The 24,892-nt window shown below is 47.8% G+C and overlaps 1 protein-coding gene across 3 annotated transcripts in view; it reads right to left on the bottom strand.

Annotated features, from left to right (window-relative positions):
• TLN2 (talin 2) overlaps positions 1-24,892 on the bottom strand; it is a 424,752-nt gene that overhangs the window by 343,046 nt on the left and 56,814 nt on the right. For all 3 annotated transcript variants that reach the window (XR_009355411.1, XM_059180687.1, XM_059180690.1), the window contains exon 2: positions 9,134-9,224. The gene's annotated coding sequence lies outside the window, so the exon portion shown is untranslated. The remainder of the gene's footprint in view (positions 1-9,133; positions 9,225-24,892) is intronic.

Here is a 24,892-nt window from a genome sequence, read left to right as displayed (position 1 = left end):
CAAGAGAAGGAATTAAATTATTAATGTCATTTTGGAGAAGATGGAATGTCTCCACATCTAGTTTTCCTAAGGCTGCCTGTAATTTTTACTCCAATTCAGACACAAGCAAACCTCTGGGAATATATGCCCAGGCCTATTGAATTCTCCAAGCAGCTCAAGCAGCTGTCTTTGGTATGTGTTGAGGGCCCGCTGTCACTGCTGATTCTTCTGAGGACATTGACAAACATGTCCCAAGTCACACAGGGATAACCCCCCACAAATAAGCACAGGCATTACAACTGCTCAGATCTTAAAAAAAAAAAAAAAATTTGAGAAACAAATGAACCCATAAATCAATTAAATCTTAGCAACTGTCCTTTTAATTTAAAAGCCCTGAACTCAAGGATACTACCTGAGTCCTATTCCTCTGTGTTCTCCCACTTTTTTTTTTTAACAGTATATGAGGACCATAAGGGTAGAGAAGTATTCCTAATACTTTATTTACAAAGAGTACCGTTTTCCCTCTTAATCCTACAGTGAATTGCATGCAGTCATTTTGTTTGTTTCTATAGCAACAAGTGGGAACAACAGTTCCAGGGGTCAACAAGGTCAAATGTCCAACAGATGTTGGTCCAACAACTGTCCAACACAAAACAATGAAACTGGAAGAAGTTTGAGAAGCACTAATACAGGATAAAGCCTGTCCAAAAATCCAACTGGAAGTATCCAGAGCTCTCAGAAGTGTATCCTTCCCACACAGCAGCCTCCACAGTCCTGAGAGTCACATTTATAAAGGGAACCCATCATCAGTGTAAGAACAACCATCATGGGACTTACCAACCTGAAATGGTAACAACTTGCAAGCTGATGAAACCACATTAGGCCAACCTGCCATCGACACCTCAAGAGAAGAGCTCCGTGGGCAAGGAATGCAGTCGCGGCACCTGGACCTTCCTCTTTAGCACTGACAGCCCTGTCAAGTGTGCAAGAGGAAGGGAGTTCTGGGTCCTAACGGCTCCTCTGCTCCTAGGTACTTCAGAGGCAGCCCGGACAGTCAGATGGCATCAAAGGGAACCCACTGTTCCCACCACAACCATGCCTCTACCTCTGCATGGACCTCACTCTTGCCGCAAGAGCACAGACAAGGTTGTTCTAACCTCAGGCAATTTCTTCCTCGCAAGCAGCTGTGGGCTCTGAGGACATCAACCCTTCTACCTCTATTCAAGCACACACGTTACAGAGGAAAAGGATGCCCACTTCAGGAAACTCCTATGTGTGAAAAGCACTGGCAAACCTGACCGAATTAAAAAAAATTTTTTTTTAAGATTTTATTTATTTATCAGAGGGGGGGTGGAGAGAGCAGGCAGACAGAATGGCAGGCAGAGGCAGAGGGAGAAGCATGCTCCCTGCTGAGCAAGGAGCCCGATGTGGGACTCGATCCCAGGACGCTGGGATCATGACCTGAGCCGAAGGCAGCTGCTTAACCAACTGAGCCACCCAGGCATCCCCCTGACCGAATTTTAAAGAAGAAGGTTCCCTTTCAATGCCCAGCTTCAAGGGCTCACATCCTCTAGAACACAGATTAAATTACACCAGTTCAACACCACATTAACCACAGGAGCCAAGCTACCGTGACCAGGATCAGGACAAAAGGACATCACGCGCCTCCCGATGTGATGTACTAAGAGGCAAAGCATCATTCATGCAGGCTTCCTGACAAAAATACATGTCATCATGAGAGTGAAGAGTTACACAAACCTAAATTGCTACAAAATAATCTGCCCATATTCTTGAAAAATGTCACTATCATGAAAGGGGGGGGCAGAGAAGATACTCCCAACCAAGAGACTACAGAGATATTACAACAGCACACAGTCCGCAGAACCCTGGGTTGAATGCTAGGCTGAAGGAAAGAATTGCTGTGAAGGACATTATTGCGGTAAGTGGCGACATTTAGATACGAACTGTATATTAGGTAACAAAAGATCAACGTTATATAGGTCCTCCTTTTACAAACTGAACTGGTTATGAAAGGAAGGTTCGTGTTGATAGGGAAAACATGAAGTATTCAGAAGTGAAGTGGTACAACGTCACTTTCAAATGGGCCAGAAAATAAAAGGGATGAAGATGATAAAGCAAATGTGGCAAATGATTTGTAATTGATCATTTACCTTTAAGCCACATGTGTATTCTTGCAGCTTTACTCTCAGTTTGAAGTTATTTCAAAAAACAAGTCTTTTGAAACGATATAAATGCACTTTGCAAAGGGTTTCCACGGAAACATCTGTCAATTAAGGCAAGGCTTCCTCCCCATACTGTCTATATCTGTCACCATCGACTTGCCCATAGAACCAAGTGACTGTGCCCCTCTTCCACCTCCAGGCCAACTGGACACCTGGCTCCAGCTCAGCCATTTAGAGGCATCTCCTAGGCATCAGACATGGAGGTATAAGGACTGAACCAGGAAGCTGTGAGGTGGTGAGCAAGACGGAGAGATCTTCAAGTGCGAGGTCTCCACAGGAAGTATAGGCAGAGAGTTGATCTCCTTTTGATAAGTATACAGGGGCTAGGACAATGCAGAAATATCCCAGCGCTGCTTCTCAAAGAGCAAGCACAAGCAAGCATGTATCAGATGGTCCCCAGTGCTCTCCCAGGTACACAGTAAATGCTCAATAAAGGTCAGCTGCAGTTAAGGAGCTACACTGAATGCCACAAGGCCCACCCACTTCACTGAAGCTAGCTCACTTGTGTCTGTGCCTTGGCACACCAAGCCTTGACAACAGACCTCCATCAATGCAAAGGGATCACAGTCACCTTACAGTCTTCCACAAACAAGGCAGAACTCTACTGCAGTCACTTACCCCCCAATCTCGTGCCTCTGTCCCTTTCTTCCCCATTAGAAGGGATGGCTCTTTTTCTCCTCAGCCCACAGCCTCTTACCCAGGGATGAAACGGCTATAATGCAGGGTACAGCCTGTGACGGGAACCACCCCACCTCTGCAGGACATCCCATAGTGCAGCCAACAGCAGCAAGGACAAGGCAGGGGTCCTGAGCAGTCAGAACACCTGCATCCTTGAGCTTACTCCAGCCACTAAACTCCCTGTCAAGCCTAGGAATTCATCATATTGGTTAGACCCTGTGGCAGATCCTTGGGGTAGATGGAATGGCCCCCCTAAGAGGTCTACATTGTCATCTAGAGGACCTGTCACAATGTTACATCCCAAGGCACAGCTGACTTCACAAATAGGCTGAAGGACCTTGAGCTAGTGAGATTTTTCCTAGATGATCCAGGTGGTCTCAGTGGAATCAGTGAGGTCCTCAAAAGCAGAGAAGGCTTCTTGGCTGCGGTCAGAGGCAGATAACGGGAAGCTACATTTGAAGATGGGGCAACGGGGTCACTAGCCAAGGAAAGCACGTGGCCTCCAGAAGCTAGAAGAGGCAAAGGAATGGATTCTCCCCTACGCCTCCCAGAGGAATACAGCCTGCCCACATCTTAGACCAGTGAGACATACACTTCTATAGATTTGAAGTCTGGGAACACATGAGTGGTGTTTTAAGTCACTTATACTGCTGCTGCCACAGAGGACCACAAATTTAAACTGACACAGACCATATTCCCTCATCTGGACAGGAGTGAGTTTTCCTCCTTTCTGAGAAATGGGATTAGTGGAGGCTAGAGACCCCCCTCTTGACTTCCCAGAAGCCCCTGGGGGTGCCCCAAGGATCTGCACCCGGGGCCAAAACCTGGCCCTTTAACAGGATTTCTAAAGGGAATTAATTCACAAAACCAATGACCTCCGTAACAGACTGAACTTCCTTGATATCATCTGCTATTGTTTTGTACAATGTTTTGCCACCAGAGTTCTTTTTTCAGTAGTAAAAATAGGGTACGTCCCAAGTCAGTAATTGGCAGATCCCAGAGCACTAGCATCCAGATTACTCCAATTCATCAGAAAGCAACAACCCCCAGCACGCCCCCACCCCCACCCCCAGCAACCACTCCCACCCCAGAGGGCTTTAGCGTGGCCTCTGATCCCGTAGTGAAATCACCATGGCCTCCTTCCAGGTTTCTGAGTCATCCTCACCACTGCAGGTCCAAGCAGCAGCAGCTGTACTGTGCACTCCACAGCAAAGCCCCAGCCCGGCCCTGGAAATTCAGCAGCTGCACAGAGGTCAGCCGCCCTCCCGCCTCCCACCTCATTACTTTCCCTCACATCTTCTCCATTCCACTGCCCCTTCGTCTCATGGGAGCCATGCAGCTGGCCCACCATCACGCTGCCAAACGCAATTCATGGGTGCAGCCACGTGCTCCGGCTGCAGAGCCGAGCTCCGGAGCTGAGCGCCTCCACTCTCAGCAGGGCATCTGAGGGCATTTTTTATCGCGGAAATATTTTTATTGAACCAAACATCTGGAGAGACAGCTACTGTTCTGAAACCGACGCAGTCTCGTGAGTCGGGCTGGTGCCAAGCCTTGTGGCCGTAGTCAAGATGGATGTTTGAGCTTCCACTCCTTCGTTCTACTGTCAGCTGCCCAGTGTGTACCCCCCAAGGAGAGCAGTTCCCAGGGAAGGAGGTCCAGGCAGATCCAGGAGCAAAGAATGTAATGGCTTTTGACAGTCTTCAGTGCATCTACTCAAAACCGAAGCCCACCATCAAGCCACCCAGGAGATCCATCTGGAGACTGAGAACATCACTTTTTCAAGGCAAGAGTATGTCTACACCAAGGACTTGCGCTGGAAGTGGTTCTGGCCCCAAGAGGTCTGCTCTAAGTGCAGGAATCGGCCAGACAGGGCACCGGCTGCCATACAGAGGAGAAAAGCCTATTATAGGGTGGGCAGATCAGCAAAACTCACCCCACAGGGAACTTTCTCAGCCTTTTCTCATCCTGTCAGCATCCACTCCCGTTCAAGAGCAGATCTGCCACAGAGGCCTGCTGACCAACTCTGCCCCAGAGAAATCTGTTTCTGACAAGTGTCAGTTCTTCTGGGTGCCTGGGAGACCCTCGACACAGCTCAGCGTGGTCGTGGCAGGCAGTTGAGGAGTTCCCCTCTGAGCCAGAAAAGAGGGGGAGAAACTAGACACAGGAGAGAGGCCAGGGCCACCATGGGAAGCAAGGAGCAACCTCCAGGCTGACCCGTATCTTCCCTCTCAAACACGCTTCAACAGAAGTGGTCACTCCTAAGCATTTATCAACGCTGCGCACCAATGGGCATAAACAAGGACAGGTGGGAGGCAGAGCGAAGGAGCCATCGGAGGGGACCAGGCAAGCTCAGAGGGCCCCCATAAGAAGTCCTTGAAGGTTGAACTGCAGAACCAGCAGAGACATCTTGGTAAACTCCAGCAGGTTAGAGACCTTGTTTGAAGACCTATGAACTCCCAGAGCTGGCATGGCCCTATTTTGGAAGGCTTTTTGTATTTATCTGACTTTCAAAATGACAAAAAATTTAAGATCAACATTCTGTGTTACTGAGGGCCTTCACACCCTTGTTACAAATACAAATTAAATCACCTCTTACAAAGGTCAATTTTTTAAAGATTTTTTTAATTTATTTAAAAAATACTCATTGCAATATTATCAAGTAGGTAAATGGGGAGACAGAGGGCACAAAGCGTGGCCAGCAAGCAGAAAGTGAAAGGTCACATATAATTTTTTTTTTTTTTAACAAGGAAAGATGTTAATAATTAAGAAATATGCAGTTGTTAAATTCAGGATACATTTTTATCAGCATGGAATTAATGTCCAGGATACACTTATTTTGTGACGTATTATGCGGAACATTATACTGTATTTTATTCAAATAACACTTTCCTCACAAAGGGCACAATGAGGACTTCAGGGGGAGTCCTGATACCACCTTGAAAAATTTTTTCTTCCCTCAAAAAACCAAGAGGTTTAACAATATCATTTGGTATGTTTGAGCCAGTAAGGGCTCTGTCTGCAAGGAGAGAGAAGTAAAAGCTGGCAGATTCCATTCTTCATTCCTTTAAGCAGCAACACTGCCTTTCCTTTTTAGTAAAAAGAAACATGCCTCGGAGGGTCCCAAATGAGAACAAGAATTGGGATCTGATGTCACCGTGAATCCCCAATTTCAGACAAGGTAAGAAACTGGTACTAAAATAAAATCTGTTTGCTGTGGGCAAAACCACTCCACGCCCAATCCCAACCCCAACCCCAACAGCTCTGTAACCAACGCTGGCTTTGCAGATGGGACATTCTGAATGGCAGATATGGACAGAATTTTGTCCAGCAGGTACCAGAGTAGTGTTTAACAGTACATTTGAAGGGAGGAAAAGTCCGTTTGTCACATTGTGATTTTAAAAAAAAAGTACAGTCTGGTACAAAGAGGAATACCAGTCCCAAATCTGACATTCAACACAGGCCCAGAAAGCTACAGTCCTTGGCCAGGGTCGTCAATATGAGGCCTATCAATACGAAGGATCAGCAGGTCCCTTTTTAGTCATCTTTCCCTTCCTTTTCTTAAAATAACAGATTGTAAATTGCTATTTTAACTTTACCAAGTAAAAAGACCTTAAAAAAAAAAAAAAAAAACCAACCTGTTGAAGCAAAGAATGTTCTTTAAGACACTTATCCAACATCTTCCGCTCCATTGGCTCTCTCCCATTATCACAAACAATTGCAGACCCCAGAGAGGAGATCTTCTGAAGTCCACAAAAGCCAAGGACACGCCTACCGTCGTGTTTACTTGCGAAGGCTTATAATTACCAGAGACTAGTGTGACCACAGTTACCACTAAGTGTTTGCTCAGGGATCCATCAGCAGTGCCCGTTAATTCTTTGCTCTTCAGATAGGTTAGTTTAGATAAGCAAATGGAAGAAGGAAATGACTTCGTGGAGTTCGTTTAACACATATTTATGGGGCTCAAGGCTGAGTGCTGGGTCCCGGGATACAAGGATGGAGGAAGCATAATCCCGGTCCTCAAGGGACTCATTTCTGCAAAGAAACTGGCCTCAAAGAAAAGGAAAGAGCTTGGCTGGAGGGAATGGAGCCAGAACCAGGTGGAAAAGGACACCTCGGCCAGGCATCAAAGAGCAGCTGGGCTGTGTACATCGTACGGTAAGAGCATCATATATACAACAAATCTCTGTGCCAGGCAAAGTCCCTGCCCTCCTTTTGCTGTTGAGGAAACAAACCCAGAAAATAGAAGGCCAAACAGAGGAGCCTCATCAAAACCTTGAAAACCTAACGCACTACAGTTGCAAATCTGACCCAGAACAGAGAAAACAAGCCTGAGCAGAGAAAGGTTACTTCATGATTGTCTTTGTTTTTTTTTTTTTCTTTTTTAAAATTTTATCCATTTATTTGACAGACAGAGATCACACGTAGGTAGAGAGGCAGGCAGAGAGAGAGGAGGAAGCAGGCTGCCTGCTGAGCAGAGAGCCCGACGCAGGGCCCGATCCCAGGACCCCAGGATCATGACCCAAGCCGAAGGCAGAGGCCTCAACCCACTGAGTCACCCAGGCACCCCATGATGTCTTTGATACAGCAATCCTGCACAGGGGCCAGGAAATGGTCAGCCTGACCCCTCGCCTTCTGCCTCCAGCCATGAGCTCTGGATGACTAGGTTGTGGCACCGGCTCTGGGGATCACCAGGAACCATCAGTCCCCTGGGAGAACTGGCCCACGGAGGCTAGCTGAGGCTAGCAGAGGTAGTACGAAAAGTGGGCCTCCTACTTGAATATACAGCTCTTTCTGTCCATTCCCACCCCACACTGACGGAGTTCCTCCCCTAACTCAAGAGGCTGGACTGCCTATAGAGGCAACACTTTAAAACCGACACACAGGGAAAGGCCATATCCTCAAGGAGCACGAGAGTGGCAAAGATGGGAGAAAACATTAATAATCAGTAACTCCATCTTGCTACCAGCAGTAAAAATCCCATTTTTAGTGGGGATTCAGGTGGTAAAGGCCAGAGGATGGAGAGCTCAGCCTGAAAGCCGGACACCAAAGGCACCTGCTGTGTGACGCGGCGAGTTCCTTCATCCCAGCCTCGGTGAAATGGTGAGTGCCCGCCTCACAGGCTGGAGGGAGGGCTAAGACACAAGGCTGTGTGCCAGGCTCTTAGCCTAGCGCCTAGTACACTGTGAGTACTCCCTCAATGGCTGTTGGAACTGCTAACTACTCAAGTGGTCTGTCCAGGTGGCTCCTTGGGAGATCAGCAGGACTTCTGAGACCTCCCCCCACCCCACCCCCACACACACCCCTGGAGCAGATCCCCAAAGGTCACACTCAAAGGCAAATGTCCTATATTCCAAGAACCTTAGACCTTACTTCTCCAAACACGATCCACACAACGGTAGCACGGATACCACTGGGAACTTGTTAGAAAGGCACATTCCCAGGCCCCACCCAGACCGACCCAGTCAGGACCCGCTTTTTAATCAGATCCCCCAGTTGACCCTGCTTTAGAGCACTCAGAACAAAATCATCCACCCAGTTAGGGCTGTGACCGTGACAGTGTAGTTTTTACTTGGTCTTTCTCTTCCTTCCTGGAAGTTCCATGACCGCCCACACTGTGCCTACCTTAGCCACTGGCATATAGCACATCCATTCATTCACATGAAGAATATTTGAGTATGAACGGGTCATCTACCCGATAACAAGAGACCAAGCCTGTTTTAAGTGCACAGCAAAATGCAGGCAAGGATGTAAGAGAAAAGTGAAGAGACAGAATATGGGGAGGAGTCGGGGGAGGGGGGAAGAGGGTCTTTAAGGGAGTCAGAGAAGGCGTCTCTGAAAGGGAGGGTAACATGAGGACAAGACAGGATAGATGAGGAGGAACACGCAGGCTAACAGGAGGGCAGGCAGAAGCACAGCACCTGCATTTGCCCCATGAAGAGGCTGTTCCTGGGGGCTAGTAAAGATGGACAGTCAGTATTTGGCCCTGGTGGTAGAACAGAGAAGCCCTAAGCAGGCAGATTTGGAAGGCCCCGTGCCCTTTATGGCTGCTAGGGGCAGAAAGGTCACGTCTGTGGGCACAGCTGCCATGTCCAAGGCTCCTGGAGCTGGGTGTGAGAAAGGCAGTCCCTCTGGGAGAGCTGGCAGGACGGTGGCACTACTGGCCACAACCCTCCAGCCCTCAAATTCCACAGGTCTATAGTTGCATGCCAAGTAGAAACGTGCAGGTTACTCACTGTTTTCAACAAGCTGATGCCAGGAGTTTGTGGGCAGCAAGACAGCCAAGGGTCCAGGAACCCAGCCCAGATGTTACCCTACAGCAGCGTGCTGGCGAAGAGGAGACAAAAGACATGTGTCAGGGCAGGTGGCCACCTTAGTGGGTATGCGATGTGTTCCCAACACTGAAGGACACCGGTGGGGTTCTCATGAGAAAGTGGGCAGAAAACCACTCCTGAGGCTAGTGGTCTCTCTCTAGGCACTGTGCAGTACCCCCAGAGGGACAACCCATCTGTCTTCAGTCTCAGGAGGGGCACCACCCCACCCCCGGCAGCCCCAGAGCAGCCCCTCGACAGATCCATCCAACATGGGGCCCCCGCTGCCTAGTGTCCTTGAGGTCATTGTACCCATCCTATCTTTACAGAGGAGAGAAATCATGACCAAGAGGAGCCGTTTTGCCCAAAATTAGTAGCAAGTAATGGTAACACCAGGAATGGAATCACAGAATCAAGTCTATAAAGCTTAAATTTACCTGTAAATTACTTTCCTTAATAAAACTCAGTTTCTAAATGTTACTCTTATTCCATCTGGCTCTTAACCGATGAAACAAGACAGAGCATCCTGCATTTCCAAATCTTAATCCTTCCCCTAAATTCTCCCCCACCCCCCCAATCCCCAAAGACTTCAACTGCCTAAGTGAAACTCCTGGTTTTCTTCAAAAACAACATGTAAAAGAAAAAGGAAATTGTTCACATTTGAGTATGAGAAATTGAAAAACCTTATAAACAAACAAACAAAAAACTTAACACCTAAAAAAAAATCTCAGTTTATGAACTATAAGGAACACAGAACCAGAACAAAAGCTCCTTTTCCAGACATCGGGTTTACAGATCCAAGAGGCCAGAAACCATCCAGGAAATGCTCTAAGACTAAGCAGGGCATTTCAAAATGGGTGAGCTAAGACTGTTGTCAACGGTCATTTCGTTCAAATGATATAGATGCTCAGAATGCTAATTCTCTAGGAAAGGAGTCTCATTATGTTTTTAAGCTAATCTTCATCCAATTATATATTTAAGCCATAATCATGGAAATAGCTCCTTCCCTGGGGTTTTAGTTCCAGCTGAGCCCGACAAGTCAAGGCATCCCTGGGCACATCACGCCGAACTCTGCTTTCCTGCCGTCACCTCCTCCATAAAAAGAACATGAAGCTCAGGGGTCCCGCAGCTAAGGAACTCAACAATTGCCGCACATTGCTGGAATAAAGCGGGAAGTAACCTCATGTTAAGTTAGGTCACACTTAGGTCACAGTTAGGATCATTACTCCCTACTCTGAAGACGCGAATGTCCCTCATTATAGATTTAAACGACCACATCTCTCAAGGAAGTGACTAGGAAGTTTGTCCTAACAATAGCTGTATTTTGTTTCTAGGCAGTGAACGTTACAGCGACACATGTGCCCCTACCCTCACTAAATGGGTATTTGGATGTGTTTCCACAAAGGTCCATCATTTATAAGGCCAAGGTTAGGGTTTCTCTTGCATCAAATAGAACTTTGGCAGTGAGGTCATTTGTTTTTGAAACTACAGCAACCATCCCAATCCGGCCCCTACCCACCCCCACCCTCCCCACTCTGGCATTCTCGTTAGTTAACTCTGGGTCAAGAAAAGGAGATGCAGGCTTCAGAGAACATGTAAAGCCTGCTGGGCCACCCGTGGGACGGTCAAGAATTCCACCCTGGACAATCCGCAGTATAACTTACTGCTCATTTCCCTTTCAACACTCAGGCACGCTCAGGCGTACAAAGTCAACGCAGACACACCAGCAGATTGAATGTATTTCAACAAGTCTTCCACAGTTCCAGCATTCATTAAAAAAAAAAAAAAAAAAACCACAATCTACCATGACGGCTGCGTAGTTCTTAACCTTATGGAGAAGGAGGGTCCACCAAGTCCTCTGGAAGGATCACGGACACTTTCACCCAAAAGCATAGAATGCATGCGGTTTCAAAGAGTCCAAAAGCAACCTGAAGTTTCTCTCTGTACGTCTGGCTAAGGACCCCTGCTGGATTGAAACGTTATAAGGAGTCCCCTATTCTAGTTCTCTCTGAACTTCCTATGACCCCTTTGTAAATGGGGGTGTGAATGACAACCCCATTTACAAAGTGATACACCAGAGCACGGACAACTGAGAAAATTGGCTTCTGGTAGCATTTCTGGTGGAAAAAGTCAGACCCGCAGCTATCAACGCTCACAACAGCATGAGAGTTCTCGGCGCCTCTGGGATCCTTTGCCAAACACTTTCAGCAGGAAGCTTCCCAAAGCTCTGTTTGTACTTGGTCACTGATTTTTCGAAACCCAGAATGAAATGAACATCAGGGAACAAAAATACACGTTATTTAGGAATGCCTACATAGGTACTAACAATAAGAAAGGCAGGATTGGTCCCAACAGAAAGTTAAGACACTTGTCACTTCTGAGATCAAGGGGGAATTCTGTTCTGTATTTGTAACACTGATGGCTTAACCTGGTTCTAGGCTTGATGGACGTACCTTTTCCTGTTCACACTGATACCTAGACACTTTATACACTCTTCTATGGATAGGTCACAAAGCAATGTTTTTTTTCTTTTACAGAGGAGTTAGGAGTCAGGTCAATGACAAGGACTCTCAGCCCCCATTTAAGACACACCAGCAAGCCTGTGGAATGAGGTCTGTGTTTGTCAAAGGGTGGGGCCCACAGAGGAACAGTGAACATTCTGGCCCCAGGGGCACCGTCTATAAATACATTTTCATTTTTAAACGTCCACGCCCTGGGGCAGTCCTGTGCTCTGAGGCTGAGGCCACGCTGACCTCTGGTGCTGCCTGTCACTCTGGGAAAAGCCAGTGTTGGGTTTCTGCAAACCCAGTGGTCTTTCCTCTTAAAGGCTCTGCCGGCCTATTCCTGCGGCACATTCTGTTACCAGGAACCAGCTCGGTCTTCCTGATCAGCTAAGAAGGCAGTGAAGGCCCGGAGGCTGCAGCAAGTTTGGAGGAACACTTGACACCTCCCCCTCTTCAGCTGGCTACAAAGGCCAAGGTTGCTTCGGTATTCTCCTTCGGGTGCCTCATCAATACTTGACCTTCCTCGGGAGAATTCTGCTCATTCAGGGGGTAGTCAAGTGACCTGCTTACCAAAAAATTGGTGAGGTATCTAGAGACATGAGCAGTCGAGTCTTAATTCCTATCCCCTTGCACACACTTACCCATATCATCTTGGCCAAATAAGAAGCGCATGCAATTCAGAAAAGAGCCCTCTTTTTTTTTTTTTTTTTTAAGACAAAGGTGTCACGTTTATCTTTTGGTTATAATAGCCAATCATTGCCACCGTGACATTCACAACATTGTCACCATTTTCAGACCTCTTGGATGGATACCCTGGGTAGACACAGCATAGCATGTGCCTAATAAAGGAAGTGCTGCTATCCCCTACCTCCTCTGAAAAGTCTATTCTCCTTGCTCAAATCTGGTTTAAAAAAGCAAAAGCCCAAGTAAGAATACAGAACCAACTCTTTAATAGGTCACTTTCTTTAGAAGTAAACATTCCACGGGATCCTGCCATCTCTGGAATCCAAGACAGGCCTGGCTTTCCTGTGTGTGTGTGTGTGTGTGTGTGTGCGTGTGTGCGTGTGTGTGTGTGTGTACATGCCTGCCAGTTTGAGTGTGTGTGTGTGTGTGTGTGTACGCGTGCGCACATGCGAGTGAGTGCACACACATGCAAGTGCACGCACATGCATCACAAGCCCAACATTCTTCTGATGAATTCAAAACAATAGCTTCCAGGGAAACCATTGCTAAGAGTTCAGGAAAAGTAAAGGCCTGCCAATTTCAGGAGGACAAAGGGTTTCAGCAACCAACAAGGGAACCAAATGATCTCATTTGGCCCCTTTCCCACTGAGACTCTAAATGGGACCCTTCTCAAATTCAGAGTGCTCACTTACAGGCACAGTCACTGTTTCCACCCAATGGGACCCACGGGGGAGGAGAGCTCAACCGGGGAACAGATTCCAGAGGTAGCTTTATGATGTCTACCCCAGACAATCTGCAGACAAGGCCCCTCAGCCAAGGACGGGGGCTGACCCTCGTGGTGAGAAGTAAGATCCTGGTGTTAGTCACTGCATCTAACAGCTAGTTCCTTTCCACCAAGGTCCCGGCCAGGACTCAAAATAAACCCTCCAATGACAGCCCTGCATTTCTGGGGCATGGGCCTGTGCTCAAGTGTCATTCCTAGTGATTTCCACATGCCTTGGAGGACTTGGGCAGGAAAAGGCCACACCTCCAGGCCTCAGGTGCCTCTCCCTGCACGCCCTGGGTGACGGGATGGCCCCCAGCCCCGAAGCAGTGGTGGGAGGCATGAATGTGGCTCTGCTCCTGCAGCCCTCACGTCTGCCCCTTTTATTACACACCCAGATGACAGGCACTGCGCTGAGTGCTAAGAGAAGTCAATGGTTCCTTTTAAGGGCAAAAGGTTTTAAAGAGTCTCCCCTGCAAATGCCCCACACCTGCCACACACACACACACACACACACACACACACACACACAGAGTAGTAGCCGTACTTCTGGTATCTTCGGAGAAAAAAGATTAAGACAAAAATGCTCTAAAATAAATTTTCAATCAACCTCACTATTTCCTACATACTTTTTTAAATGGTGGAGTAATTCCAGTACAGTTTTATTCCACAGGCAATACTTGACGCAGAAGGATTAAGGATCCCTTGACTAACTCCCACACACGACAGCCTGTGTTCTGCCCCGAACTAGGGCTGGGGTTGCAGTTGGGGGATAAAAATGACCCCAAAAAAGCCCCAAAATACTGGCCGTACTTCAAGGCTATTGGAAGGTAACTTTAGGTCTCAAGTGAAGGTAGGAAATAATTTTTATGTAAGCCACAACTTGCATCATCTCCCACAGCTGGGCGTCTTCTCCTGTGCCCCATCCCAACCAGTGCCCCCCCAATACATTCTCCTGTAATTCCCTGTGCATATTTTGGGAAACCCCCACCAGTGAGCTGTTCATACTGTTCTAGAATCCTAATCCTCTCTCCTCTCCAGTCTCAGCCTGGAGCTCCTATAGAGCAAAGACTTCTCCTGGAGGCATCCCTCGCACCCTACCCAGGGTACGCAGCAGGCTCAGAGCAAGCAAACACTGAGAAGGGGCAGGAAGGATTCTTGACTGAGAACTTCACAGACAATTAACATAAGTTAAGAATTTGGGGAGGAAGAAGAGGGTGACTGGATCTCCTCCAAGTGCAGCATACCTCAGTGATTCCATGTTCACGCTTGAAAACTTGCAACTGTAATAAAGATACAAAAAGAAAAAAAAAAAAATCAAGTCTTCCCAAAGGCCCAGGCTATATGAGCAGCCTGGCTTCCCCATCTGTCAGTCTAACAACAGCAGAAAGACCCGAATTTTGACTCAAAGGTGTTCATTTTCTTCTTCCCTGTGCCTTTCTGTCCTGCCTGCAATGCTGCCTTCTCTACCTCCTTCCCCCCTTCTCCCCTGGGTGTGTTCTCCACACATTAGAGGTATATTTCAAATTTCTTACCTTGGGATAGGAGGCCCTGCACAGTTAGATCCCTACCTGATTTCCAGACTCAGCGCCTTCCTACAGATATAGACACACACACACACACACACACACACACACACCCCTTGGGATAGGAGACCCTGCACAGTTAGATCCCTACCTGATTTCCAGACTCAGCGCCTTCCTACAGATAGAGACACACACGCACGCGCACACACACACACACACACACACACACACCCGCCTCCACGAACCACAAACCAGACTCCAGAGTGTTCTGGGATTCTCTCCGCCCCACCACTTCCTGCCTTCACTCACCCACTTTGGGGTCTGTGCCCAAGTCCCACTCCTTTTAGGAAAGCCCAACCAGCATCACCGGATATAAATTTACCTTCCCCCAAAATCCAGCTCACATTCCGCCACCAGCCCTAAGACAACCCCTTTAATGCTCCCCATCAAAATGAGTCTTTCTTTCCCTTACATGCCTTACCCTTTTGTCTCATTGTGGCAGACCTCAGACCAGAGAGTTAGCTTCTGGGTGCCTTTCACCTCCCTGAGAGATCCTGGCAGGCCAGGAAGCCACCACCTTTACCTTTGTGCCCAACACAGCATCCAACATCAACCTTGGCCAACGGTGAGGACTCTGTTACTTGTGAAGTGACCATGCCTTCATGTTTCGAGGGTTCTTGTGGGTGGCCCTCAGGGTGCCCATTTTAGAATCTAACCAAGCACACTGACAGCCTGAATACAAGGATAGGTTTTGGGGTTTTTTGGTTCTTGCTTTTGTTTAAGAGTTTTACACACACACACACACACACACATTCACACACACACCCCGCACTAGCGTCAAGTATTCAATCTCATCAGTCTACCCTCTTCAGGCTCTATTTCCCCAAGGGCCAAACACCTCACTTTCTCTCCAAAGCCTGTGTTCCTCTGGGACCTACTCAGAAAGTATGCGACTTTGGAATGCACAGCCACTTTCCTTTATGAAGGACACAACTTCTGGGGAAGGAGCCTGTTAAAGCAACGACATTTATACATTCATTCTGTAGCCACGGATTTCTTGAAACAGGTCAACCTCCACACTTTTTCATCTGATTCATTGGGTGTGCCCTGTGGGTCTAGAATTTACACCATTCCCTTGGCCCTAAAATCCATTTGCTTATGAACAGATAGAAATGGCCATGTTGTTAATGCTCATCCCAGATGAGAAGTCTGCTTACATGCTCCAAGGAAAATAAGGAAGCAATATAGGACCCCAGTCAAGAAGCCTCTGGAATCTTTTTCCAAACACAAATGTTTCTCATTTGGTCCAGGCTCTGTTTCAATTACACGCTGACAAAAGACAAAAACCTCACTACCACCCACTCCTGCCCTCATGAAGACATTATAAATTATCTTTGTTATGTCATACAGTAAAGTTACCTCACATAAGGTATGTTGACAAATGGTTACAGGAGCAGTTTTGCTCAACAGCTGCCTTTATTCGTAGGTGTTCTTCATTCCTAGGTGTCCGCCAGGCATCCGCCTTACTGCTGTCCAGAAACCGGACAGCATGGGGATGTAGGTACAGTCTAAAGTCTTTGACGTTAGTTTCCAAAGTACGGTCATGAAGAGTCTTGAACGTCATCACCCAAAAACAACTCCTTTGTACCATTAAATAACTTCAGAAACAAAAATTGACTGGATGGAGTGTCTTACTCTTCTAACTTTCCCCAGCTAGGTAATTTCCCCAGTCGGTAGTTTTAACTTTCAACATTGACTCCAAGGCCAACCCCACTGTTGCCATTTCATATAAATTTACAGCAGCATGCTATCTCCTCTGGCACATTTTGTAGATTAGGTCAACTCTCAGGTAACATGTTTAAATCTCCAGCGTCCCACAACAGCACAAGCATACCCTTTTCAGTGTTGGTTACAAGCTAATACAAGCCAAAAGCTCTCGCACTGAAGCCAAAAGGAAGGAAGGTAAACTTTTAAGTACATGAACTCTTAAAGGCTAGACAACCTTTATTATTGTGAACCCTTTCCCCCTAATGTCCTCTCTGTTGTTGAGCATGTGAACTTACCCTAGAATCTACCCTAGATCACTTACACCAAGGATTCTTTTTTCCCCCACCAGAAATTTTACATGTAGAAATAATTTTGGTGAACCCTGGGCCCATGACTTAGCAAACTCTGCCAGAATTCCAACAAAATGCGGGGGCGGGGGGAGGGAAGCACCTGGCATCGAGAAGAAATTCTTAGCAAGCATGAGATTGCCTTCATTTATTGAGTTCAATGTTCTAGCTTAAATTCAGATCATGCAAATATTGCACTTATTCAATACGTGCATGCTGGCTTTCATTCAAAAGTAACCTTGTGTCTTCCAAATCTCCTCAGCAAAATTAGGGCTCCATGAGAGTCTTAGGTTTATCCTATGGTCTCATATACCCTGCTTCACCACCCAGCACTTCACCCCCACCTAGCAAGCAGGAATCTTGACCTTGCCCTTTCTTCTAAGACTAAGGAAACTACTGCCCAAATATTTGGTGACCTGACCAAAAGAGTGGAAGGCGGGCCCACATACGGCACCCAGGGCTCCAGGCTCTTAATGGATGCTCTACTCTTCACATCGACTGATTCACAGCAACTCCCGAATTCATCAAGTCATGGTCTCCTTCAATTTCTGCACCCACATCTGCTCTGTATTTACAGAAGTTGAAGTTGTTAAGCGTTCTCTCCCAAGCTTACCCTAAGGTTTGAAAAATGGGAGACCAATCCATCACCATTTTCAGGTTGCCCAAATCTCCTTTGCCTTCAGAGCATTTTTTATTTCTCCTCTAGTTACTACGCACGTCGTCTCCACGCACAACCATTAGCTAAAAACAAAAGTACAAGCTGCTTAGTGGAGGTAAGCCCTCTGTGTCCAAACTCTAAGGAGAAAACCACAGTCAAATCTACTCAAGGGAAAACAGTTCAGACTCAAGAGTTCAGTTCAGGCCTGTGTTTATCACTTTCTTCTAAATGGCCTTTGAGCCAGTTTTATGTACTGTAAGAGCTTTAGTAAACACTATTTTAGCTGTGTAGTTGACATTTCAAAGCAAAAACAAAAAAAAGTGCGGGGGGGAGGGATAGTTCAAGCTATCTAAGAGTTCTGTTTATGAATTCCCAGGGTCATCATCTATAACTGAAACACTGGTGGTCAACCGGGAAGAATTCTCCCCAACAGGGGATATTTGGCAATGTCTGGAGACATTTTCAGCTGTCACAACCGAAGGTCCGGGATGTAGGTTAATGGCAACTAGAGGGTCGAGGCCACGGATGGTGTTAAACATCCTATGACACACAAGGCAGCCTCCACAACAGAATCATCCAACACAAATGCCAATGGCATGGGGGCTCAGAACCCTTACTAAAATACACGAGGCAGGAATAACACTCAGGCAATGTCCTAAGTCCTAACTCTTCCTCTGGGGTTGGGACTTCCTCTGTCTGGTCTGGACATAGCACCTGAATTTCTAGGTCTCTGGTTCATTGTCATTTAATGACAATGTTGGCCCACTTCAGAGATTTTGCAACCTCTGACACAGACTCAACCATTACTTCTCAAAGCCTTCTAGGACAGCGGTTCAAACCTGGAGCTACTAGTTGTCTAATACCTTCAATCAGGGCCATTTCCCCACCAGTGTTCTCTCAGCCCTATCTCACTCCCATTGGGAGGAGCATTAAGGCTGAGAACAACGTGTTTCTCTCTATCACCACCCACCAAAGAAGTCCCTGACGACCTCCTCAGGTCACAGAAATGAAAAGCAGAGAGTTCCTGGACCTGAGGAGCTCTTTCCAACTCTAAAATGATTCTTTGCAGTCAACAAACTAAGGACCAATGTGGCAACTTTATTTTGAATTCTATATTCTTTTTTAAAATATTTATTAATTGGGGGCGCCTGGGTAGCTCAATGGGTTAAAGCCTCTGCCTTCGGCTCAGGTCATGATCCCAGAGTCCTGGGATTGCGTCCTGCATTGGGCTCTTTGCTCAGCAGGGAGCCTGCTTCCCCTCCTCTTTCTCTGCCTGCCTCTCTGCCTACTTGTGATCTCTGCCTGTCAAATAAATAAATAAATAAATAAATAAAATCTTAAAAAATTTGTATTAATTGACAGAGAGAAAGAGATCACAAGTAGACAGAGCAGCAGGCAGAGAGAGAGGGGGAAGCAGGCTCCCTGCTGAGCAGAGAGCCCTACGTGGGGTTTAATCCCAGAACCCTGAGATCATGACCTAAGCCGAAGGCAGAGGTTTAACCTACTGAGCCACCCAGGTGCCCCTTGAATTCTATATTCTGCTTTGCAAAAATGCGTATGCAACAAAGTGAGACAGCTTTGCAATAGAATTAGAAGGAATAACACGGGGACAACTGCACTCAATGAGGTATATGGTTTTTGCATTTTCATAATGCTTGGCAACAGTAAATCCACCTGCCACCCCAGCTTAGGGGATAGACTCAGAATCAAGTCATTGTTTTATGGATGGAAAAACTAGGCCACCATCTTGCCATTCCCAAAACCTTGTCTCCTGGCTCTAGCTGAATGCACGCCTCCCACGAAAGAAACCAGATTAATGGAGAGGCTCCCGAATGGCCTCTAGAACCAAAGAACACAGAACTTTTTTCCAAATAAAATTCTCATTTTCAGAAAGAGGGATTTAACATGTCTGACATGGGGAGAGGATTAACATCTTTAACCACCTCTGTGAGTTCACCATTGTGCATGTGTTTCTAGGACAGTCCAGGACAGGGAACCACCCACCCCATCACACTGCAAAGGAATCTTACTGTCCCCATCACACACAAGTCCAAGAGCTCTCTAGATCCCAAGCTGGGACAGAGCAGTGGGCTAAAGGAAAAAAATGGGAGGAAACATCCAAAAGAGGAACCAAGAGGGAAGCTGAACTTCTAAGGCTAAAAGGCACACAGCCTAGGACCTAAAGTGTCTGATAACACATTTCATTCACTTCAAACAAAAACAACAACCAGCCACCACGAATTTCCTAGTACATCCATCATCCATAAACCCAATCAGAGAGGTAATCCAAAGACTGTGGAGGGGGAGGGTGATACCAGTGCAAACACCACCGATGGCAACAGAGGGTTAATGTCCAGAGCAAGGCTTCCTCACAGCAAGCACAAATCTGAATTCGTAATAAAAATGCTGAAGGACTTAGTCACAAGCCCTCCCCTCAGCCATCAGAAGGAATGGCAAAAATGCTGAGTGAATGCTGGGAGCCAGAACGATTCCATTTTCCTTCTAACTGCGCAAAGAATTTGCATTTAAAATGAGCATTTCATCAGACCTTCCAAGAATGCTTGATATTTGGCTGCTACCAAGAATAAAAGTGATCCACTGCAACTCCAAGTTTCTAATTACTTACTCGCAGCCCAAGTAGATTCTTCCAAATCAGAACTGAAAATACAGTTCAATCACATAGAGAAAAATACGGATGAAAGGGTAACTTCCTGTTGACTAAACTCTCCACGAAACTCACTGTACTTTCTATATGATTTCCCATTTACAAGCAAAGTAGTATCAGGAAATGAAGATTTGTTCTAAGAACTCAAAAGACAAGTGTTGGGAAAGTCCAACACTTTTTGTTCAGCAACTAAGGGTTGCGTGTCAGCCGGGAGAAGCACGGGGTGCTGGAGCAGAGCGAAGCATGGAGCCCAATGGCAGGAAAAGCCTGATGGGCCCCGGCCAGGAAGGCCACCGCCTGTATTCACAGGATCAGTCCTTCACCAGCACTACTTCTCAGCATCCACATCTGGAAAACAGAGCTGTCCCTGGTTTTGAAGGAGGGTGGAAGCAAAGAGAGGATTCAGGGGGGCAACACCAGGGAGCGCCTCATCACCCCTCAGCCACTAGAGGCGGGGTCAGAGAGAGGGGAAGTCAGTGGGTGGCTTCAGCCTTGCTCCCTAAGAGGGACAGTTTTCAGTGGTTTATTGAATACAGCAGAGCCTTTCATCTTTTTCACTCGCTATGAACACTGGCGGGTGGAAATGGGATACAAAAACATCAATGGAAGTTCAGAAAAGGGTTACCAGAGTCATGAGGCTGGGGGAGAGGCAGGAGGCACCCCCGTTCTGAAGGGGAATAAATCCTCCCAACCAGCCACAGGGCCCGTGGCCACCACCAGCAGCCCAACTATACAACAAAAAGGCAATTCTTGGGAGGCTCAAGTTGTTTTAGTGTCTCCTTCCACATCCTCCTCCTGGCGACGGGGCTGGCTGCTCTGCGGCCAGGATAGATTTTCACCAGAGCTCCGTTTCCCAACAAGGGCATTTCAATTAAAGATGAGACCCAAAGCAATGCAATAGGGAAAGAGAAATCCGAGGATGCAGTCTGGCCAGCAGCCTCCACATGGTTCCCATCCCCACCGAAGCCTTGCACCAAGCTGGCTTTGGGTTTTCCAGTCCGAGAAGGGAGGCCTGGACCAGCGGGCACAGCCACACCCCCGGCTCAGGGCCTTTGCCTCCTGCTCCTCTCCCCGTCACCTACAGCACCACCCCACCCTCCTCCTAAACACAGCAGACTACCTGCCTCCCTGAGGTGGGATTCCTCTCCAACATCCCTGCCTGCAAACCCCCAGGCTAGAAATCTCCTCCCCCAGGGTCCAGGAAGGGGAGCTAAGGGCTCAACATCAGGAAGTGAACAGCAGTGGTGAATTCTAAAGCAGACTCCCCTGACCCACAGAGCGCTAGCCAACTCCATGGCTTACCTTCACTGGCCTCCCACAGGCCTCTCAGGAGACGGAAGGCAAGGCAGGCTCCACTGTAGACAGCATAGAGCCTCAGCGCAGGGCCTGCCACCTGGTCCTCTCCTTCTGCGAACCTACACTCCACAGTGCTCCCTCTGTGATCTGTTTCTGAAACACATCAGCCCTCCTTCCTGACTCCTACAAAGCAAAGCAGCCTGGACCATGAATTAATTCACGTGCTCAGAAAGGATCTAGCCAACTCCTGTATTTCCCTCTCCTACGCTGACCCAGCCACTCCCGGGCCTGTCGCAATCCCCATCAGAGCTTCTAACTACCTCTAATTAACGTCCCTCTGTTGTAAATCAATTTCAAAGGACATGCAAGCCTCAAATGAATACTGGAAAGGTAGAGTTACCATTTAAAAAAATACTTTATCTTTTTTGAATAACATACATTCATATTTTGGTATCCTCTTATTTTTCTGCCCTATAAGGTAGAAAGAGCAATTAAATGGTCTTTTTTTTTTTTTTTTTTTTTTTTTCTTAAAACAGACCCACTACTTGCCAGGTGTGGCTGTGCCGGCTGACCACGTGAGTTAGCAGACTCTTGGAATGGTGGTTTAACAACCAAGGCTTCCCATTACATCCCCTGTCACCAGGGAGAGAGGGCAGGAGTGGAGAAGAAAGAAAGAAAGAAGAAATGCCCCAGGCTAAGCGGATCTGGATGCCAGAGAGGACCACTCAACACTGCATCAATCCCACATTTTTTTTTTGAAGGATTTATTTGAGAGAGAGACAGACAGACAGACAGAATGAACACATGCATGGGTGGAGGGCAGAAAGGGAGAGGGAGAATCTCAAGCAGACTCCCCATTGAGCACGGAATACAACATGGGGCTTGCTCCCAGGACCCCAAGATGATGATGTGAGCCAAAACCAAGATCTGGATGCTTAACCAACTAAGCCACCCAGCCACCTCCCAACCCCACATATACAACCCTACCCCACATCGGGGTTTCAGAGACATTCCACAAATGGTACAGAAAAACCAGAACCAACTGGACACCTCCCTTTTGACAATCAGCATGTCCCTTCTCACGACACCAACTCAGGAGGACAAATGCCAGGCATAGAAGGACTTCCAATGGGAAAGACTGCAAACTTACCATTTCTAATACCCATCTCCAGGAATCAGGGAGAGGCAGGCAGATGACCCTGCCTGATCCTCAGCACACAGAGAAACTGGAGAAAGGCCTGGGCACAAAAGCAAGCTTTGTCCCCACTCGCCATCCCTATGCAAGCCCTTGTTCCAAGGACGATGCCAGCAACAACCAGAGCAGGCTGCTCAGGGAGCCGGCCGCCAATAAAGGCTCCATTGTTGCCTCCTCTGAATCTCTCCAAATCCCAAGATGCGGAAGCCAAGGCCCAACGACTGGTGTTGAGGCAGAGTGAATCAGACCTGACTGTCCCATCACCATCACTTAAGGGAAGGTTCTTTCGTTTTCCCAAGCTTTCTGGCAGACCTGCTTCCAAGCTGTGACTATTTATACCACACAGGTAGCTCAAGTCATTCCAAGCCACAAAAAGAAAACCACCCCAGACAATTTGTCCTGGGTGCTCAAGGCAGGAGATGACAAATGAGAGGTTCACCTATAGCAGGCAGCGAACCAGGCAAAACGGGACTTGGCCACCCATCCCTAGGCTCTTCTACTTGGTAGCCGGTCCCCTCAGACGTGCAAGCAACCCCTTGCTTGCCCAGTCACACTGCCACACACCTCCCCTTTGTCAAGGACCTCAGCTTGTTAGGGCTTTGTAACAGGGGGAGGGATGGTAGAAAGCACCAACACACCCCAGGCAGCCTCCAGTCCCTCCATATTCTGGTACATCCTGTTCGCAGTAGAACTCTCCCCACGCAGAGCCACCCTTCCAGGAAGGCAGCTCATTTCAAAAGGTTCTTCAGCTAGCAAGGCCTAACCCCCGAGGAAGACGGGGCCCAGTGCCCCTGCAGTCACCTGTCTCTGCCTTAACAGGCACCTCAAACATCTCCAGAAAACTCCAAGGAGATCCCCTTTCACTCCAGGGCACAGGCAAGCTCAACAACAGGAACAGGTTGCTCAACACCTTGTAAGGCATGACGTCCTACCAGCGAACCCTCTCCCACTCGGAATCCCCACCCCACAGCCTTGTGGCCTAATGCTAGCTCATCAAGAAGGCCTGTCTGCATGCTTCCCTACAACAGAGCAGCAAGAAAAAGCAGAGCTAGGGAGAACCTGGGCTAGGAGGCACAAACACAGAGGGTAGCAAGCCCTAGGCACAGAAATGGACACAGATATCCATATTTCCAGTCTCCCAGAGTGATGGGAGCCTCTGAAAGCATACTATGTGATAAGCCCTCACTCCCATCCCCATCCACAGGGAATCCAAAATTAGCCTGAAAAAGCATGTCTTCAGCCCTGTGTCTCCTACGCTACACCTGATAAGTGTCACTGCCCCCTCTGGCAGTAACTTGTCTTGGGGAGTGCTATAAATACCACCAAAGCCTACCCAATGTGAATTATGAATACCAGGAATAGTTTCAGGGTTTCCAGGCACTGGCTGTGTGACAGGGGTGTCAAATTCAAAGTCGCCTATGCAAGATGCCGACCCAGAGAACACTCAAATCCCCTGGGCCCAGCCCCGCCTTCTAAGCCCTGGGGAGGCTCCACTGGAGAGCACATCTGCCTCCCGCATGGCCAAGGCTGCTCCCGAGGCGGTTCTAGAAATCCCGCAGATACTCCTGCCCTCGTGTTTCCCAGCTCGGAAGTCTGACGGCCTAGAATGTAGTCAATTTCAAGTTACCTCAAAGGACAGTAGAGTGTCAGCCTTCCTGTATATTTAGAGCTCATTCAGAGCTTTCAAGGGAGAAGGCGCTCGGAAACAAAAGGCTGAAGAGGAAGCAGATAGCGACTGGATGATCTTTGGTCTCCCCTGGAGCTTGCATCCAGAGGGCATTTCGTTAGATGTTTGTGGAATCATCTTCAAGTCTTTGCATTGCAGAGGTTCACAACTGCAGAATCCTAACCCCCACCCGGAGCTGGGTTAGGAACCCGGGTACTGCTGAGGCAGCTTGCCGAAGAACAGGCAGCCAGCAAGGACCCTGTGGGCCTGGGTGTGGGATAAAGCCCTCAGCGCACGGGGTAGGGGGAGGGAGGGAAGTGGGCCTGGAGGACAGAAGCCTGGAGAACGTGGACACATGCAGGAGACAGGAGGGATGGCCAAGAAAGAAAGGTCCCAGGGGAAGGCAGGTCACGGGAGTAAGGTGTTCTAGAGGCAAAACGAAGAGGGTGCTAAGGGAAAAGGAGGATGAACAGCAAAATGGGAAGGACAGCTGGAGATCAAGCTGTGAGATTTGGCCATCGAAGGGATGCTGGAGGCCTTCCAGGCAGCGGTTCTGGTGCAGTGCTAAAGTAGAGGCTGAAGAGTAGGGACAAGACGTAGACATTCATCTTAT

Source organism: Mustela lutreola, chromosome 7 (genome assembly GCF_030435805.1).
Source record: "Mustela lutreola isolate mMusLut2 chromosome 7, mMusLut2.pri, whole genome shotgun sequence".
Lineage (NCBI taxonomy): Eukaryota > Metazoa > Chordata > Mammalia > Carnivora > Mustelidae > Mustela > Mustela lutreola.
This window is presented reverse-complemented; position numbering and strand designations above follow the sequence as displayed.